Source organism: Ascaphus truei, chromosome 3 (assembly GCF_040206685.1).
Source record: "Ascaphus truei isolate aAscTru1 chromosome 3, aAscTru1.hap1, whole genome shotgun sequence".
Classification (NCBI taxonomy): Eukaryota; Metazoa; Chordata; class Amphibia; order Anura; family Ascaphidae; genus Ascaphus; species Ascaphus truei.
In genome coordinates this window covers 287,449,563-287,470,881 of record NC_134485.1, presented here as the reverse complement: position 1 = coordinate 287,470,881, position 21,319 = coordinate 287,449,563, and the positions used below count along the sequence as shown (strand labels likewise).

Genomic DNA, 21,319 nt, shown 5'->3' with positions numbered 1-21,319 from the left:
TTGTATGTGCTGTCTGTATTCTCTTCCCTAGTTGCTTCCTATCTCGGCCCACTAGGAAGGTGCTGAGGCTTGACAAACACTCGATCCAAGTGACACGCAGGGTGAAGTTGAATTGTACTACATCTATATATCCTGTAATAACACTGTAACGGTTTTACGGTCCCCCACCCAATCTCACATTGGCCCCTGTAGTCTACTGGCCCCATAACATGTATGTATAGTGTGTGGTGCACCTGCTGGCTTACAGGACTCCTGAGTCTCCTGCTGGGTTGGTATGGGGATATCAGCATGACAGGCATCTGAGGTAGTGGGGATTGAGTCCTACTCACATCTGATGCAGCACCTCCACCTCATCAGGATCTCTGTGGCCGCAGGGGGATGTGTCTGATGAGGACCTCCTCTGTGATGCCTCCTTCTGTGTAATGACTCCACACATACACAGCAAGGGTCTTATGAAACTGGGCATCTTTATTAGCATCTTCAGGCAGACAGCCCCTCACAGCGGTCGTCCTAGCCACTCATCTCCAGTTGTGGCATCCCTCTCAGAAGTTCCTTCTGTCTCTCATAAAAGTGGGATCACCTCTCCCCTAAGGGAGATCACCATCTGTGTCAGATCCCTGAACACAGTGTAGGTTATGCTATCAGTTTAATCTGACAGCCTAACTGCTGCAGACACTCCTTTAACCTTGCACTCTGTATAACCAAAGATTAACTATCTCTCCAACACTATTGAACACCTAATTTTAGGCAGTTCTGTGTCTTATATAGACTCAGAAAACAGCCACACCCCTTGTGTCACTAACAGTGGACACAGAGCATGTTACCACTCCCCTTGTGTACATATGACACCTCACCAGGGTGTGAGGGCAAACCTCCATGATTGATGCTGGCAATCATGCATACTTACCAGGTTTACAGCCAGCATGAGAAAGAACTGTATACCATTTTTATACATGGCTACATTCTCCCCCTGGTGAACCCCAACATCCCGGCTGGGATCTAAATTTGCGGAACCTTCCTCCAGGCAGCACTGCAAAACACATTACCAAACAGCATATTATAAAAATACATTATACAGTTCTGATCATCCCTTACATGAAAACATAATTGTATACAGTGCCTGCTGACCTGCAGACTACACTGCTCCTACGTAGAATCCCCATTCTACGACACAAATAATGTGCCTAGGGTCTGGCTTTTGCACCTCCCTACCAGTTACATCCTTAACCGTTACACTATACTCCCTAGGCGGCCCACTTTCTGGCCGGTACTCCATCCGGTGCATATAAATGTTGCGCCCAACACTCCACACCCTCATCAGCTGTGTGATCCGCTCCTCTGTCTTGTACCCAGCGTACCCACCTGACTTATTCATGATATACTCTTCTATGGTTTCCCTTAGCCACGCATCTCTCCCATCTTCAATTTCGTGCATCAAGGGTTCTGGCACATAAGGGTACTCCAACCCATGGGATTTTTTATACTTGGTAACAATAACTCTTTCAGCCCTACTAGTGCGAATCAGCTTCTTGTTGCCTGCCCTGCCTGGCAGCACCCATGATAATGGCTTGTCTGGTTGAACTGGATCCCTAAATATGGCCGACCCTCGGGGATTCACTACCCCTGCGTGGATATCGTGCCACCGTAGACAAAGCTCCCCTAATCGTTCTTCCTCTGTGTACTACCCTACACCCCACCAGTAATCCACAATTCCTTCCCTCCTCAATATGAACCGCGTACGGTCCAACCAGGCCTCATACCCCTCAAACTTGGGCGCCCACCACCTGGTCTCTCTCCTCCCTGATGCTCTCTGGTACCGCCACTGTACCTTCACTGTCTTCTGGCTCTCCCCCTGATGATATCCCTGAAGTATCGGTAGATCTAGAATTCGACCCTAAGTGTTTAGGCCTACATCTTACATTCATCATACTGTTGCTCCCACTAGTACAAGACGACTCCTTTCTCCTATGCATTTCCCTCCCCGATCCCTCATGGGAGGTAAAGCAATCACCCCAGTCCAAGTTTTCCCCAGTCCGTTCATCGGAAGTGGCCCGGGACTCCCCAGACAACCCTTGGCTAGACTGGGACCCAGATGAGGAAGTGACAGGGGCAGGAGTTCTAACTATGGCCGGGGATGGGCATAGGGAAACGCTGTTGGCAGACGCGGGGCTACGACCCGCAGCTTCTCGCAACCTTGACCGGTACCATCGGACTGGCATTCCAGCTCACCCGTCTCCTTGTTCCCAGGCTTCCGCAGGGCCTGCCAGCTCTTCCCGGACCCGGGCGACTGGGTGCAGCACGGTGGTCGCGAGGACGCGGCCATATTCCATCCGGCTCCGCTGTGTCCGCCGGATGTGACGTCATCGATCTCGTGGGACTCACCGCCGCCATCTTGGGTTGGGCTCCTCACCGGAACCTCTTCCTCCACAATGACATCCGCCGCCGGAAGTGAAGGTTCTGCTCTCCGCTCCGCTCGGGCCTCGGCTAGGCCTTCCTCCGCCGTTGCCACCACCGGCGCCTATGGAGTGTAAGGATGTGTCTCATCGCTCCGTCGGCTCGGGATGGGATCCTCTCCGCTTTCCGAGCTGGAAGTCACCACGGCCATGGGACTCCACCGCTCTGGTTGTCTCCGCACAGGCGATCTCGGCACCTCGAGACTTCGCTCCGCTGCGACACAGGTAAGTGCTGGTTCTTTTGCAGCACCGCTGTAGTGGTCCGCCGGTAGGCGCATCACCACCGACGTCGGGGTCGCTTGCTCCTCGTCCGAGGATCCGAACTCCGACTCGGGAAGTGGTACTCCTGTAGGTGACCGACGGTGAGGTTCCAGGTTCTCACCGCGGTTGCAGGCCCCTTTCTCTCTAGGCTCCGTCGCTATCATCAGGAGCGATCCCCATTCTCCGGGATCAGCTGGTTCTTCCTTGACCGAGTGCGAGGCTTCAGCCGTCAGCTTGGCTGTGTCCGCTCCCGCCTCCACGGTCTGTCCTGGCACAAAGGGCTGCACTGCCCATAGGTAGTGGATGCCACATTGAGGACACCTTGCCGTGGTGCTGGCTTCTCCGCCCGACAACCGGCACTGCATACATGAGCATTTGATTGTTTCGGTGTCACCCGCCTTGAGCACCAGGAAGCCTCCTGGTAATGAGTAGGGGTGAGCTGAGATGTCCATCTATTTCTCCGTTTTGCTGGCCATGCTGATTACAGGGGACACTTTCTGTAGTGGTCTTGCCTGCTCACCAGCTCCTCTCAACTGAAGGGCAGGGGTCAACTCCTCCCTCAGCTAGCTCCACTCTCATTTGGCCCAATTGGTAACCACTCCCCCTGGTAGATATTAGGGGAGGGTCCCACAGATTCACTGGGTGACCCAGCACTGGCTCTGAGCTTGTTACAGTCCATGAGGGCGCGGCCACAGCTTTTGCGCACCCAGCAGGGTGGGGTTCTTTGCTTGGCGCCAATCCCGGCCAACTTCTTGCAACGTTAGCATTTGCAGAATTCTCTGCACTCGGCCCACGCAGTCTCACAGGGAAGCAGGAACCGCCATCTTGGTTTACACGGCCATTCACATAAGCAACTGAAGTAGATTTTTGGTTGTAGCTAACCATCTGGCAAGCAGATTCTCCGTTTTCTCCACACATGACAACACTGTCCTCAACACTGTCCTCCAGGGTAGCACCCCAAGGTCCTAGGCAGGATCAAAATGGTGCGACCACCGCCTTAGCGCCATTGCCACTGCAGCCCTTGTCTCCGTGGCATACACACCACGTGCGCTCCCTCCATCAGCCGCGGTCCGTCATCTTGGACTCTCCGCACCGCGCGGAGCTTCACCTCGTGCGGTCGCCCTCTTTACTTTGTAATTACTGTTATCGCACATGGAGCTCCTCTCTGCGGGGCAGCTGCCATTCCGATGCAATAAAGAATGCCACGATGCACCACCTACGTGTATCTAATGTACGTCTGACTCATGTTGCACTACCTCAGACTAGGCTCACTCTCTCTATGTATGCTGTGTCCACCTCCCTCCAGTCTGTGCTCTGCGGTAAGTGGTCTGGTTACGGGCTAGAGTACTATGGCTTCTCCCATGCAGTACTAGGGCATCTACCTACTGTTGGCCAGCCTAGCGCGGACCCTCTCCAGGATTCCTGACCCTCGTTAACAGACTATCCCTTCAGGCATCCTACCAACTAGCTGCCTCAAGGTGACTCGAACAGCTATAGCCCTGTCTCCAGACCCACTTAACTCCACTCAGGATCCTAGGTTGTGCTTTGCGAGCTGACAAATCCATCAGACCCCTGACTACCCCTAGGCTCCGTCCCATACACAGCACTGACTGGCAGCATACACTCTCCCTGTTTCCTAGTGTGCCTAGCAAAAGCCTGTCCTGTTGATAGGTATCTCAGCTGGGCCTCCATTAATGTAACGGTTTTACGGTCCCCCACCCAATCTCACATTGGCCCCTGTGGTCTACTGGCCCCATTATATGTATGTATAGTGTGTGGTGTACCTGCTGGCTTACAGGACTCCTGAGTCTCCCGCTGGGTTGGTATGGGGATATCAGCATGACAGGCATCTGAGGTAGTGGGGATTGAGTCCTACTCACATCTGATGCAGCGCCTCCACCTCATCAGGATCTCTGTGGCGGCAGGCGATGTGTCTGATGAGGACCTCCTCTGTGATGCCTCCTTCTGTGTAATGAATCCACACATACACAGCAAGGGTCTTATGAAACTGGGCATCTTTATTAGCATCTTCAGGCAGACAGCTCCTCACAGCGGTCGTCCTAGCCGCTCATTTCCAGTTGTGGCATCCCTCTCAGAAGTTCCTTCTGTTTCTCATAAAAGTGGGATCACCTCTCCCCTAAGGGAGATCACCATCTGTGTCAGATCCCTGAACACAGTGTAGGGTATGCTATCTGTTTAATCTGACAGCCTAACTGCTGCAGACACTCCTTTAACCTTGCACTCTGTATAACCAAAGATTAACCATCTCTCCAACACTATTGAACACCTAACTTTAGGCAGTTCTGTGTCTTATATAGACTCAGAAAACAGCCACACCCCTTGTGTCACTAACAGTGGACACAGAGCATGTTACCACTCCCCTTGTGTACATATGACACCTCACCAAGTGAGGCAAACCTCCATGATTGATGCTGGCAATCATGCATACTTACCAGGTTTACTGCCAGCATGAGAAAGAACTGTATACCATTTTTATACGTGGCTACAACACTATCACTGGGCAGAAGAGGGCAGGGCTATAATTCTGCCTAGTCATCCAGCACCATATGATGGGGAAGGGACGTTACTCTGTGTGGGCCCCTTAAGGCCATAGCAATTCCAAAGAAGGGGTGGAGGGGCTAGAAATATTTTACTGCAAAGTTTGTTTTATGAAATGTGTGTGAATATTTGAAATTCCACTGGTGGACATTACTCGCACATTCGATTCGACCTAAACATTAGTTTCGCCCAAAGCATGAAATATGGGTTTCACCATATTTGTGGTGCATTCAAATGATGGCGGATGATTTGCCCATCTCTAGCTAGTGTGTTCTCGTGCAATTTCATGTAGAAGACTCAACTCTCTTTATAATAAGTGCACAGTCTTTTTTTGTTGATCCAACATCTTGTTTGACTGCAGGGATTTGCCTATTAGCAAACATGTCACTGCTTTATCTCCTTTAAAACGTTTCTATCTTTAATTGTCTTGCTCACTGTATGTATGAATATCTTAATCACAGTTACATTTTCTTACTTCTTTATGTATTATTATTATTATCTTTAGTTACACACTTACAGATCACCTTGCACAGCTATAAATATTCAATTATTTCTCTTGCATCTCGGGATTGCTTCATTTAATGTCGTTTCTTCAGGTACTGCTTTAGTTAATCTGATGTTTTCATATTTTGTTTTTTTTAATTTGTAGTTTATTTTCAATGGATTAGGTGTACATAAATAAAAGGGGGTGAATAAGGGATACAGAAGTGAGAAAGGGGGAGGGGTAAGGGAGAAGATCATATCAATTAGACCTGATCAGGGCTACAGACAGCTTTACCGGGGCCCAGCATTATAGTGTATACAGAGCCAATCCCCTTTTGTTGGCCTTGCAAGACCCCCTCTAACTCACACCCCCATCTCTCCCCTCCCTCTCATTTTCTACCTCCTCCTTCAATCACTCCCCTCCCTTACACACCCACCTGTTTTTCTCTTTCTCCCTCCCTCATGCCCTCACCTCTCTCTCTCCCTCATCCCCCACTTCTCTCTCTCTCTCCCTCTCTCATGCCTTCCCCCACCTCTTTCCTTCACCTCTTTCCCTCCTCTCTCTCCTTCTTGCCACCCCCCTCTCTCTCTCCTCAACCTTCCTGTCTCTCCCTCACCTCCCTCTTCCTCTGCCCCAAATACCCATAACCCCCCAATACACAACACACTCCCCTCAATGCATATAACCCCCATCCCCCAAATACACCCCCCCTCTCCCCCAACACACATAGTAATCCACCCAATTCACATAATATTCCCCAATACACATAATAACCACCCCCATACACATAATCCACCCCCCCCCAATACACACAATCTCCCCCCACCCCAATACACAGACCCCCCTCTGGTTATCACCTCTCTGGAGAAAACCTTTGCAAAGGGATCACATTGTAATTAAAGCGATTTAATGCCTCCTGTACAATCTATATAAATGGGATTGCACAGGTCTAGTCTAATAAACTAAAAATGTATAACATCCAGATAGTACCAATAATTTTTGTCTACAAATAATAATTGTGCTTGTTTTTCAAATGGCAGTTATAATCCCTAGAGCAGCAGAGGATTATTTATTTATTTATAAAATGTTTTACCAGGAAGTAATGCATTGAGAGTTACCTCTCATTTTCAAGTATGTTCTGGGCATAGAGTTATGATGACAAATACATGGTCATATAACCCCTCTTTACTTTACCTCAGACTATAAAACCTGTCACTGAGGTGGGGAACAGGGTCCTGTAACTTGGGGTTTAACTCTTATAGTGGGTGGTACACAGAGTGGGAAGCTGGAGTAATTAGACACAACAAAACTGTAAGGAATTATAACATACTTTATATTTATATATCATTTTGAACAGGGATACACACACAGGGCTACCCATAACCACAAAGTATTTTTGCAATCCTACTAAAACAAATCACTAACGCTGCACATCTGTTTTTAAATATCTTACAGTCACTGCTAATTAGTTAACATACCCTGTTGATCAGACATGGTATTTGTACAATAACCTTTCGTTGGAGCTCTGGATTCAAACAGATGTAGGCTGCTGCTTCTTACAGTTAATTTGAAAACATAACATGTGTTCCAATGTAGGGGATCTCTTTCTAACCTCTGGCTGTTAAATCCTGATATTTTTCCTCTTATCTGTTTCAGTGGTCCCTGAAGTCTCACTGTACTTTGTACTGGCCAGCAAAATCCACCAGTCTTCTCACTCCATGGATCGGTCAGGCCCTTGAAGAGTGTTCTGCAGCAGCCTCACCATATCAAAACAAACTGCCACACCAGTCCCCTCAGCAATCCTTTTCCCACTGTCACCAACTGTCATTCCACTGGCTAAGAACAGTCACATGATCCAGTGGAATGTATTTCTTAAAGGGCCATGTCCTGTGCTGATAGCAGACACAGGGGGCTACAGTTACATAAAGTGAACAGGGTTATACATTATATACAAGACATCACATGCACAGTTAAAGATAATACATGTTATAGGCACATATAACAGTTACAAACCATGTTAAAATATGAGACAGCATTAGTTTTGAAAGAACTTAGACTGGTGCTGGCTGTGAGTCTCCGGTAGATTGTTCCAGTTGTAGGGTGCACGGTAAGAGAAGGAGAAGCGGCCAGATAGTTTGTTGAACCTTGGGACCATGAACAGTCTTTTGGAGTCAGATCTCAGATGATAAGTGCAGCATGAGGTAGGGGTGAGGAGCTTGTTCAGATAGGTTGGTTGCTTGCCCAGAAAGTATGAAGGCAAGACAGGAGAGATTAACTTTACGCCTAGACTCAAGTGATGACCAATTTAGTTATTTGAGCATATTGCAGTGATGTGTGTTGAACAGTAGTTGCATTGGAGGACAAAGCGGCATATTGAATTGTAGAGGTATCAATTTTGCTAAGGTGAGTTTGGGGTGCCGTGCCATATACTATGTCCCATAGGGAGGATTTGTTCCTACTGTATATAGTACACCTAGTTTGGCATAGGTTTTGGGTGTTAGGGTATCCATGTACAACCCAAATGTTACTGTAAATAGAAGTCAAACCATATGCCCAAATATTTGAAACTAGTAACAGGGGATAATATGTTATTTGAGTTTGAGTTGGTTCTGATCTGGAGCTCCTTCATTGGTAGTTTTAGAAATTTAGCCTTAGTCCCAACTACTGTACCATTGTTACAGTCTTGTCAGTGTTTAAAAACAGTTTTTTGGGGGGAAATCCAATTTTCAAGTCTCAAAAAGTTCGATTTAAGTATGTGTCCATGGTTGGAGAGGCTAAGGCTGTGTGCATATTAGATTGTTTAATTCGCATACCCCTTTAATTCTCCACCCCTTTACAACTTATTTACTGCAGTCTCTCCCAAAACTGACTGCACAATACACTGAAACCCTGAACTGGCTCTAGCATTGCAATACAGCTAAACATTTGACAAGGAACAGGCACACACCTGCTGTTTAGTCTGCTCACACTCACTCTGCTCACAACAGCTCCTTGCAGCACTGCCTACCTCTGGCATCATGAACCTGCTATGTATTTTATTTTTTTTCTTTCTCCTGGTCTCATGGAGATGTTACTCCTTTTACCCACTACAAAAGCCTCCATCCTGGCCCACACCCAACATCACCATACACCCTGGACTACTCAGAAGCCTTGCACTATCTACTGAATTTTGGTGGAGAACTCTAAAAACCAGCACACCAACCACTGCTCACTCAAATGGCAAACACCACAAATTTACAACTTGCAAACAACTACCCAAATTTCTACTCATACTGTTACTCTCTTTAGCAGGTGATATTGAACCTAACCCAGGTCCTCCCATTTCAGCTCTGTCCCATGCCCCTGAGAATTCCACCTTTAAATTCCAAAAAGGGCTAGATGTCGCCCATATAAACATCCGGAGCCTGCTGCCCAAACTGGACGAACTAAGGGCATGGTGCCTTATGCATAAACCCAAAGCCATCGTTCTTACAGAAACATGGCTATCCCCTAAAACCCCTGATGCAAATATTGCCATTCAGGGATACTCCATTTTTAGGAGAGATAGGTCAAAGAGAGGAGGAGGGGTGTTATTTTATAGTGCAGACACATTACAATTTACACTGTTAAATTGCCCACCAAGCCCACCCTCTTTTGAAATTCTAGTTGGCAAAATCTGCCTCCCCTTTTCTAAGCCCATCTTGCTTGCTGGCATCTACCACTCCCCTAAAGCCCCTCTTCAATCCCTGACTGATATCACCCAATTTCTTGCCTCCATTTCCTCTCTGAATGAGAAGAGTGAGCTGCTAGTTCTTGGGGATTTCAACTTCAATTGGCTTGACCCTAAAAACCACAAAATCCAGATACAACTCAAGTCACTTAACCCAGCGGTGCGCAAACTGTGGGGCGCGACCCCCAGGGGGAGCGCGAGACTGCCGACGGGGGGCGCGGGGTTTACAGAGGCCCCGCGCGCTTCCCGAAGGCACTTAAATTAAGTGCCGGGGGAGCTGCAGGGCCTCTGTAAACCATACTTACCCGTGGCTCCGGCGGCTTCCTCCCGGCGTCGCCATGGCAAAGCGGCGTCAAAATGACGCTGCGAGGTCATGTGACGTCACGTTGCTATGGCAACGTGACGTCATTACGCCGGAGCGAGGGTAAGTTGGGGTTGGGGGGGGGGGGGCGCGGGAGTGAGGGGACAGCCGGCAGGGGGGCGCAGGGAAAAAAGTTTGCGCCCCCCTGACTTAACCTATCGCAACTCATTTCCCAACCCACACGGATAAACCTGAAATCGCATAACCATTCTTTGCTAGACTGGATTCTCTCCTCAAACCCCAGCAGAATCCAATCCTCTGGCATCCTTCCTGATATTTTCAGTGACCATGCAATAGTGTACTGTGTAAGAAAAATTAAACCGCCCCATTCAAGCCCTAAAGTTCTCCTCACTAGAACATTTAAAAACTTTAACCCACAATAGTTTCTTGATGACCTTACCAACTGCCCATGGCACAGAATCGATTTAATTCCGACCCTGATTCTGCGCTCGACTATTTCCAATCTGAGTTCTTAAAACTCTGCGATACCCATGCTCCACTACGCAAAATAAGGGTACGGGGGGCCCACCTTCCATGGGTTACACCTGATCTTATAGCACTCTACCAGTTCAGGGATGCCTTGTGGAAAAGCTTCAAAGTAACTGGCACAACCAAGGATCTCAATCACTACAGATGCATGCGGAACATGTGCACAAGGCAAACAAGGCATGCAAAAGCACAATATTACTCTGACAATCTCCACCAGAATACATCAAACCCAGCTAACTTCTAGAAGGTTATCTTAATATATATAATCGAAAGGTTGGTACTAGCTGCGGTGAATCTGATTGGTCCTCAGCCTCTGGCCAATCAGATTGGTGGCTCTATGACATCACCCGGCTCTATGACGTCACCCAACTCACTCCCTCTCTCTCTCCCTCTCCCTCCCTCTCCGTCCCCAGCTCCCGGACGGAGGGGAAGCGCGGCGCGGCCCTCCTGCCCCAGCCACCAATGCTCACTTCCCTCCCTCCCCAGCGGGGGGACAGGCAGTGGGCAGGCAGCCTCCAGAAGGACCCCCTTCCTCCTGCAGATGCCCCTGGTAAGATGGCGGCGCACAGCGGACAGGCGGGGGGTGGTATTCACAGTCAGGAGAGAGGGAGGGGAGGGAGTCAGGAGAGAGGGGGGAGAGAGGGAGTCAGGAGAGAGGGAGTCAGGAGAGAGAGGGGGGGGAGGGAGTCAGGAGAGAGGGGGGGAGGGAGTCAGGAGAGAGTGGGGGGAGGGAGTCAGGAGAGAAGGGGGGGAAGCCTGAACAGGTGGGAAGAGGAGGGGAAGGGAGTTGAGAGGGACGATGGGGGAGGCAGAACATTACATCACGGGCAACGCCAGGTATATCAGCTAGTCAACAATATATTCCAGCCTCCTAACCATCAACAACCAAGTAATATCACTAAGGGGGATATTACTCTGACAAACCCCACTAACATTGCAAATGCATTCAATGATTACTTTGTGGGGTGTGCCACTAACTTATTAGCGAAACGCAGCCAAACCACAAACCTGAATCTCATCCTGGGAGTACCCCTACAGTCCCACCCCCTCCCAACACTGCCCACAATTTTCAATTTGGCCCAGTATCTGAAGAGGAGATTATACAAGCACTCCTCAAACTAAAACTAAGCAGCCAATGTGGACCCGACTTACTACAATCTAGGTTCCTACGACTTGGTGCCCCAGCCATTGCCAAACTAATTGTGTCCATAGTCAACTCTATCCTGTCTGCATGCCATATCCCTAAGACCTGGAAAACTGCCAGAGTTGTCCCAATCTTCAAAAGTGGGGACAAAAACACTGTCTCAAACTACAGGCCAATCTCACTTCTCCCAATTCTATCCAAAGTCATGGAAAAATGTGTCCATTCCCAATTAAGCGATTTCTATACCAAGACAAATTTCCCTAGCCAATTCCAATCTGGGTTTCGTCCCAAACACTCCACCGTAACTACCCTGCTAAAAGTTTGCAATGAAATCCAGCGTGGAATGGAACGGGGACAACTCACTGGTGCAGTATTCCTAGATTTTGCAAAGGCTTTTGACACAGTTGATCATGCTATCCTGCTTAACAAACTCCAGAGCTCTGGAATAGGGAAGCATGCTTTAAACTGGTTTCAGTCCTACCTTTCAGGAAGATCTCAACATGTGTCCATCTCAGGCTCTAACTCCAACCCCCTGGATATCACCTGTGGTGTCCCGCAAGGCTCTGTTCTGGGGCCCCTACTCTTCTCAGTGTTCATTAATGATCTTCCCACAGCTTGTAAGGAAGCCTCAATACACATGTATGCAGATGACACAATCCTATATGCACACAGCCATAGCCTCTCTGACCTTCAACACATACTTCAGTCTGACTTTTTGAGACTCGAAAACTGGATTTCTCAAAACAAACTGTTTTTAAACACTGACAAGACTGTAACCATGGTATTTGGGACCAAGACTAAATTTGTAAAGCTTCCAGTGACTGAGCTCCTGATTAGAACCAACGCTAACACCACCCTAACACCTGTCACTAGTTTTAAATACCTGGGCTTATGGTTTGACTCCCACTTAACATTCGGGATGCACATTGATACCCTGAAAACCAAGACCTATGCCAAACTAGGGGTACTTTACAGGAACAAATCCTCCCTAAGTCTCCTGGTCAGAAAGCATATCGCACAGCAGATGCTAATGCCAATTATTGACTATGGAGACATAGTATATGGCTCGGCTCCTCAAACCCACCTTAGCAAACTTGACACCCTCTACAATTCAATTTGTTGTTTTGTTCTCCAATGCAACTACAACACACATCACTGCGAAATGCTCAAAGAACTAGATTGGACAACACTAGAGTCTAGGCGCAAAGTTCACCTTTCCTGTCTTGCCTTTAAATTCTTCATGGGCAAGCTACCCAGCTACCTGAACAAGCTCCTCAACCCTACCACTTGCAGCACTTATCACCTGGGATCAGACTCCAAAAGACTATTCATGGTCCCAAGGCTCAACAAAGTATCTGGACATTCCTCCTTCTCCTTCCGTGCACCCCAAAACTGGAACAACCTACCAGAGACTCTCACATCCACCACTAGTTTAAGTTCTTTCAAATCTAAGGCTGTCTCACATTTTAAGCTGGTCTGTAACTGTTTCATACGCTCATCTTATTATATATTAGTGAAAGCACTGTATGCCTGTCTGCATCTTCCTGTGTCCCTAGGGGAAATCTCATTGGTGCCTTGGGCCGCCCGCCCCCGCACCTCTCATTGGCCTGAGGAGGAGTGACGACACACACACACACACACACACACACACACACACACACACACACACACACACACACACACACACACACACACACACACACCCTCCAAGTCATCGTGACCCGCGCGCACCTCCTCCTCTCCCCGTGTCTCCCTGTTTCCCCCGCTTTCACTCCCCCGGCACCGCTACAGTCAGCGGGGGAGCGGAGCGAGTGCCCGGGACACCCCCCACGGCTCTCAAGCACGCGCCGCACGCCCCCGCGCTCTCCTCCTCTCCCCGTGTCAGCTCCCCCCCGGTGCTTCGCTCAGCTCTCCCCCCCAGTGCTCCGCTCAGCTCTCCCCCGGTGCTCCGCTCAGCTCCCCCCCGGTGCTCTGCTCACCTCCCCCCCGGTGCTCCAATCACCTCCCCCCCCGGTGCTCCACTCACCTCCCCACCGGTGCTCCGACAGGCAGTGGACACGCGGCGCCTAAGATGGCGGCGCCCGGAAGGACTCCCTTCCTCCCTCGCGGAGTAAGATGGCGGCGGACGGAAGGAGAGGTGACGTGTGTGTGTGTGTCACTGTGTGTGTGTGTCACTGTGTGTGGGGGGGGGGACACTGTGTGTGTGTGACACTGTGTGTGTGTGTGTTACACTGTGTGTTACACTGCCTCTTACTCCTGTCTGTGTGTGTGTGTGTGGCACTGTGTGTGTGTGTGTGACAGTCTGTGGTGGGGGCCGGGGGGTGATGTGGTGGGGGCCGGGGGGTGATGTGGTGGGGGCCGGGGGGTGATGTGGTGGGGGCCGGGGGGTGATGTGGCGGGGGCCGGGGGCCGGGGTGTAATGTGGTGGGGGCCAGGGGGTGATGTGGTGGGGGCCAGGGGGGGATGCAGGGGGGGGCAGCAATGTGAGGTGCAAGGGGGGGGAAGAGTCATGTGAGGTGCAAGGGGCAGAGAGTGATGTGATGTGCAAGGCGGGGGACACTGATGTGGGGGCCAGGAGGGGTGGAGAGTGATGTGGGGTGCAGGGAGGGGAGACCGCAGATGTGAAGGAGGGGGGGGGGGATGGAGCTGTGAAGAGGGGGGGGGCGGAGCTGTGAAGGGGAACGGAGTTGTGAACGTGGGGGCCAGCCAGCTGTGAAGGGGGGTAAATCACGGGCAACGCCGGGTAAATCAGCTAGTAATATATATTTTCTTTAACTGTGCACGCAATGTCTTGTATATAATGTATACCCTGTTCATTTATGTAACTGGACTTGTAACCATGTATTATTTGTTTTACTCTGTGCCCAGGACATACTTGAAAACGAGAGGTAACTCTCAATGTATTACTTCCTGGTAAAATATTTTATAACTAAATAAATGTATTGTATTGTATGTCTTTATTTATATAGCACCATTAATGTACATAGCGCTTCACAGTAGTAATTCACATGGTAATCATATAAATAATAAATAATATAAATAACAGGTCATGAGAATAAGTGCTTCAGACATAGATCTAACATTAAGGAAGAGGAGTCCCTGCTCTGAGATGCTTACAATCTAATTGGTAGGTAGGGAGAACGTACAGAGGACAGTAGGAGGGACTTCTGGTAAGTGCGTCTGCAGGGGGCCAAGCTTTACTTATCATGTATCCAGTACTATCCCCAGTGGTATTCATATGCTTCTTTAAGCAAGTGTGTTTTAAGGTGGGTCTTAAAGGTAGATAGAGAGGGTGCAAGTCGGGTATTGAGGGGAAGGGTTTTCCAGAGGTGCGGGGCAGTCAGTGAGAAAGGTTTAAGGTGGGAGAGGGCTTTAGATACAAAGGGGGTAGAAAGAAGACATTCTTGAGAAGAACGCAAGAATCGGGATGGTGCATAGCGAAAAATTAGGGCTGAGATATAAGGAGGGGCAGAAAAGTGTAAAGCTTTAAAAGTGAGGAGGATAATTGAGTGTGAGTTGTGGGATTTGATCGGAAGCCAGGAGAGGAATTTCAGGAGCGGAGACAGATTTAGGAAAGAGTAGATCGATTCTGGCAGCAGCGTTTAGGATAGATTATAGGGGAGACAGGTGAGAGGCAGGAAGGCCGGACAGCAGTAGGTTACAGTAATCAAGATGGGAGAGAATGAGGGCCTGAGTCAGTGTTTTAGCAGTCGAGCAACAGAGGAACGGGCGTATCTTTGTGATAATGCGGAGGAAAAAGCGACAGGTATTAGAAACGTTTTGAATGTGAGAGAGGAGTAGAGTGTGACCCTTAAGCAGCATGCATGCTTGGGCTACTGGGTGAATGATGGTACTTCTAACAGTAATGTGGAAGGAGTTCTTAGGGCCAGGTTTGGGAGGAAGTATGAGGAGCTCTGTTTTTGCCATGTTAAGTTTAAGTCGGCGGGGGGCCATCCAGGATGATATCGCAGAGAGACATTCAGAAACTTTGGTTTGTATAGCAGGTGTAAGGTCGGGGGTTGAAAAGTAAATGTGTGTGTCATCAGTATAGAGGTGATATTTAAACCCAAGAGATGTTATTAGGTCACCTATTGAGAGTGTGTACAGAGAAAAGAGAAGATGTCCCAGGACAGAGCCCTGGGGTACCCCCACAGAGAGATCAATAGAGGAGGAGGAGGTGTTGGCAGAAGAAACACTGAAAGTACATGTGTATTTAAGCTCCCATACAAGCTGTAGGAAGATCATTGATTTACAGTACACTGAGAAGATTAGGGGCCAAAGAACAGAGCCTTGCGGGACACTGCAGTTGATATCCTAGGAGTTGGAGTTCGTGCTTGAGATTGACACATGTTGGAATCTACCGGATAGGTAGAAATTAAACTAGTTTAAAGCATGCTTCCATATTCCAGAGCACTGGAGTTTGTTTAGCAAGATAACATGATCAACAGTATCAAACGCTGTTGCAAAATCTAGGAATATTGCACCAGTAAGTTGTCTAGTTCCATTCCACGCTAGATCTCATTGCAAACTTTTAGGAGGGTAGTTACTGTGGAGTGTTTGAGGTGAAAGCCAGATTGGAATTAGCTAGGAAAATTTATCTTGGTATAGTAATCTCTTAATTGGGAGTGAACACATTTTTCCATGACATGGCACCCATTTTCTTCTAACCCAGTAGAGTGAGGTTGCCCGTGTCCTGTTCAACTTTTATTTAATGTCACCTGGCCTCAGCAAATTCATAACCCTCAGTACATAATATTACTTTGTGCTTGAATTGCTTTCAAGGTTACAAATACAATCAACAAAATAGATATCCCTTGGAAGTATGCTTTTAGTAGACAGTGTGCACTGCAACCCATCAACTGGATTAACTGACACAGCTACAGCTGTTGTTCTGATTAACAGATATTGTGTGGGTTCAACTCCAGACCATGTTTTGTCTGATACCATGTTCCATTCCTAAGGTGCCTTAGACTTGTCAACCCAGTAATACTTTGTGTGCTGTGGGAAGCAAGTGGAATAGCTTCCTGCAGTTAGTAGAATTTTATTTATTGTATGTAGCTAGATCCCCCCCCGTGTCCCCTTTTTCCTTCCCCTTTCCTCCGATGCAAGTGGGAAGTTGCGGTGGTGGCTGGAGCGGCGAGCAAGTCGCCGGGAGCTCCGCAGCGCACCCGACTAGTGGGGGCCGCCATCTTTAAAGTCGAATATGTGCATTGCCGATTTGCGCATGCGCAGTGGCACACTAAGTTGCGGCGGCCCTTATTGATGTGCGCAGTGATGTAAGGGAAGCAGTGGCCAATACCAAGGGAGCTCTGCAAGTGACTACAACACCCAGAAGCCTCTGGGAAGTACTCCATGTGATGTTACACAGCCAATAGGGCTGCAGCTTTCCCCTGGCAGAGGAATTGATACATTTGGCGTGTCTGGGACCACGCCAGTCGGAATAGGGACCTCTGAGGAGCAGGTAGTGTCCAGGGAGCAGTGCCCCCCTGGGCTAGGCCAGACCTCTCCCCTTGGCCCCAGTTAGGCCCCGACTCACTGTAGCTTGTGGCTGCTATAGGGAAAGCCCATAGTCAGGGACCTTTCCCCAGTAGCTGCACATAGTCAGGTACAGCACCGGTGAGACGCCATGCGGTGACTGCGGCCTGTGGACTGGGAACAGACCAGCTACACGGTAAAGACGGTAAGGTGCTATTATCCATGCCGGAATTCACCCCACGCAGAGGCGGAAGCTATCACGGAAGACAACGTTGGATCAGAAGGATCCTCTTTGTATTCTGCAATACCCGGGTGCTGGAGACCCGGGCAGGTACCTAATCATGTGCACTACTACTCCACGGGATAGCGCTATCTCCAACACTGTGGGTGGGCCTTGACATTGGGAAGGGACATCAGGGAATTGGTGCCTGGCACCCAATCTACTCTGGGGACACTCACTGTTGGTTTCAGGTAGTGGTCTATATTACTGTGTGGTAGTTTGTTAGCATATATTTGTGTGCATGCATCATTAGTATTGTTCCTGTAAGAGGATTATCCCACCCATTGGGATCCCTTATAGGTGGAGGCGCTGTCACCTGACAAATCAGGTACACTCCAGGCTCCCAGTGGCGGAGGTTCAGGCCTTCTGTGAGCCAGCGGTAACGCACCAAACACACAGTAGCCACCACATATTCCATAGGGGGGGGGGGGGGAAGTGTGCTACATGTAAAATAAAGTATTTCAATTCAGTACAGTATGTGGCTGGCACTCTGGGAAATGGAACAGTGACTATTTGTGTCCCTGTTACCGTAGGCATTTTTGTGCATATCTGTCATGTAGCACCAACATGAGTGCATCTACCTGAAGTAACTCTCTCCCCCTGGCTTTCTTTAAAAGCAGACCACTTCTACTTCCTGGTTGACAATTTAATGTTCCTTGTGGAACACACCTGAGATACCTATGAGCAGCTCAAATGTAGGATGTGACATGAATACTCCCTATTAGCTGGTTTGGGCTATGGCCAAGAAAAGCAGTGGTTGTGGGTTCTAGGCCAGTTGGATCTGACGTGATTCCAGTCATTAGTTTGGTGCCTTGGGCTTATTATCAACTCTATATAGTTAGTATGGAAATCCTTTTAGGAAGTATGTATCGGGACTCATGTAAATATACTTTGCATAGCCATTAGCATATTGCTCAGGTGTGCTCCTTTTTCAGCAGAGGCACATCTCCCTAATTTATTTGGAGGACAGCTTGAAGAGATATGTCTCTGTGGATGCATGCCCTTATAACAATCCGCAATCCACAGACAGATTCAGAATGCATCTCTGGATTGTCAAAAATCCATCCAGATTTCAGACAATGGCGAATTCAAATGAATCCACCCAGATCATCAAGCATGAAATCTGCGTGTGGGAACAGATTTCGGGAAAATAATCCGCAGAATTTTGGGAACTGAATTTTACCGTTTCTCCCATCTCTAATCTAGACCCTTTATGGGGTTTAGGAATTGTATTACTTGTTTGACCTCTTCTCTTAATATGGGTTGATTATGTTTTTCCATTTGTTGGGGGCTTGGTTGTGGAAGGCTGCAGGCTCTTAGGACGTTTTTCATGGTTTTTTTGTGTATTATGATCTTTATTTATTTTTTGGCCATTGTAAAGAGCTTTGTAATAATTATAAAATTGGTTCATTTGTTTTGGATCATGTGACAATTCACCTGTTTCCTAATAGAGTGGATGTATCTACTACTCTATTTATTTCTAAGCATTCTTGTCAGTATAGAATTTTGGTTTATTCCTTTTTGTTAAAAAAAAGTTCACCTTTCCATCTGAAGGCTTTTTCTACTTGTTCTGTTATTAGAAGGTTTAGATAGTTTGTGATTTACTTAATTTCCTTATAAGATCGGTGGAGCAGGTTAGTTTCTACTTTAGAGCGTTTAGTTGTTAAGCGAGCGATGTTTACTTGTCTAGTTTTGTTTCCTGTATGAGACTATTTTTATTAGTACACCTCTAATAACAGTGCGCACCGTAGTGTGGTTTACGAAATTTCTTTACACATAGGGTAATAATTTTCTACTTCCTGGTGAATTTTGTCCACCTCTGTGATGGAAAGTAGGGAGTTATTGGGTTGCAAAGAATAAGTTGGTGGGCTCATTATCCAGAATGTGAGTGTAATTTCTATTTGTGTATGGTCTGGTCTTATCATGTGATTGGGTGTATTGCAGTGTATTGTAGTAATGTGTATATGTTTGAGTATGTGAAAATGTAGTAGATATGCGAGTATGATTTGTGCTGGTTGGAGTAGGATGTATAATCCGTTTGTGTTGGATGTTGAATTCTCCATGTTTAGGAGCAGGTGTTGCCTCGGGAGTAGGTTAAGGAACTTGAATGAGTCAGTCTCTGGCTTGTGATGTTGCATTTTTGCTGGGGGTTTAGATTTGCCTTAGGGGTTATTTAGGACCATATTTAAATTTCAAACCACTATTAATTTACATTTTTTTAATTTTCCCTAATTCCTCAAAATGTTTTAACAAATGGTTCTAAAGAGCTGTTTGGGGGTATAAATGTTTGGAAGCCTAACTAGAGGAATTGTGCCTATTAGCATAGGTATCTACCTTCTTTCTCTTTTTATTTTTTCTAAAACAAAAGGGATTATATTATTGAATTTTATTGCAATTTAATTTTTTTTTACCTGCGAGGAGGATAAGAATATTTGCGAGAAAGATTGGTCAAAATAGGTAATGGAGGGCCTCATCATAAAGTGTTTATTGTAACAGAACAACAGTATGTCTGCCTTTTAGTTTCTTGTAGTCTGAACACCATTCTGCATTCCTAGGATTATTACAGCCCTTGACATTATTGGAAAGAATTGTATATGTTATTTGTCGGCCTGTTAGTACACGCTGTGGGGGAATTGTTACATAGTTACATGGTAGATGAGGATGAAAAAAGACATGCTGTACTGTATGTCCATCACGTTCAAGCTACTGTACAGAATGCTAAATTTAGACCACAGATACTGTACTTACAGTGTGAGAAAAAGTTTGTGAACCCCATAGGATTTTCACATATTTCAAATGTAAAATATTATTAGATATTAATCTAAGTTCTATTAATAGATAAAGGTAATCTGATCAAACAAATGACACAAAAACATGATACTTTTTCAATATTTATTTATCCACAAATGATTCACCATTCAATATCCATGTGTTAAAAAGTATGTGAAACTTTAGATTCAGGACCTGGTGGCGCCCACCTTGAGCAGCACTGACTTCAAATAAGTCTTTCTGTAGTATCTTGTGATATAATGCAGAATTCATGGTTGTCTCAATGATGGCGAGCCATCTAGGTCCTGAGACAGCAAACCATCACACTCCCGCCACCATGTTTGACAGTTGGGATGAGGTTCTTCTGTTTGAACACAGTGTTTGGCTTTTGACAAACATAACATTTTCCATTGAGGCCAAAAATTATATGTTGACTCATCTGTCCAGAGAACATTGTGTCAGAAGTCTTGTTAATGATCTATGTTCTTTTTGGTGAATTTCAGACAGGCAACAATGTTTTTTTAGAGAGCAGTGGTTTCCTCCTGGCAATCCTTCCATGAACACCATTCTTGTTCAGTCTTTTTCTGATTGTTGAGACATGAACACTCACATTAGCCAAGGCGAGAGTGGCCTTCAGATCATTGGATGTTACTCTGGGGTTCTTTGTGACTTCCTTGATGATTTGCTGGTTTATTCTTGGAGAGATTTTGGTAGGAAGACTGCTCCTCTGTCTGAAAGTGTTTATATTGAGCCTCAATTCTTAGAAATGGTTTGGTAACCATTGCATGATGAGCATCAATAACTGCTTTTTTGACGTCCTCAGAGATTTCTTTTGATCGTGGCATGACGTGTTTCCACACATCTGTATGGCAAATACCAAACTCACAAATTTTCTGATCTTTATATAGGGTGAGGCCTCCCAAACTCACACCCAAAGATATACCTAATCATTTAAACACCTGATTCTAATTATCTCATTTATAACCATGATAAAACCATGGTTTCACTTACTTTTGCACATAACCTGACTCTTAATTACTCATTGTTTGTCTAATTCATACATCATTTTGTTTCAAAAGACATGTCATTATAACCCCTATTCGATATTTAAGAAAAGATTGGTTTTGATTCAAGAAGGTTATAATGGAAAAACTATGGAATTTTGGTAATTATGATTGCGATTCACAAACTTTTTCTCACCACTTTCTATTTACAGTATTTTGATTCAGGGGAAGGCAAACAAAAAAATCACAGTGAAACATCATCCAATGCTGTCTCTTACATAAGTTGAAAATTAAATTCCTGTTTGACTCTGTAGCCCCCTGTAAACAGCAC

General features: G+C 46.9%; 1 long non-coding RNA gene across 2 annotated transcripts in view; it reads right to left on the bottom strand.

Moving 5' to 3' along the window:
* The window catches only part of LOC142491077 (uncharacterized), a 36,149-nt gene extending 28,588 nt beyond the window's left edge, over positions 1-7,561 (bottom strand). For both annotated transcript variants that reach the window (XR_012800267.1, XR_012800266.1), the window contains exon 1: positions 7,236-7,561. This is a non-coding gene — a long non-coding RNA (uncharacterized LOC142491077). The remainder of the gene's footprint in view (positions 1-7,235) is intronic.
* Between the last annotated feature and the right edge of the window lie 13,758 nt (positions 7,562-21,319).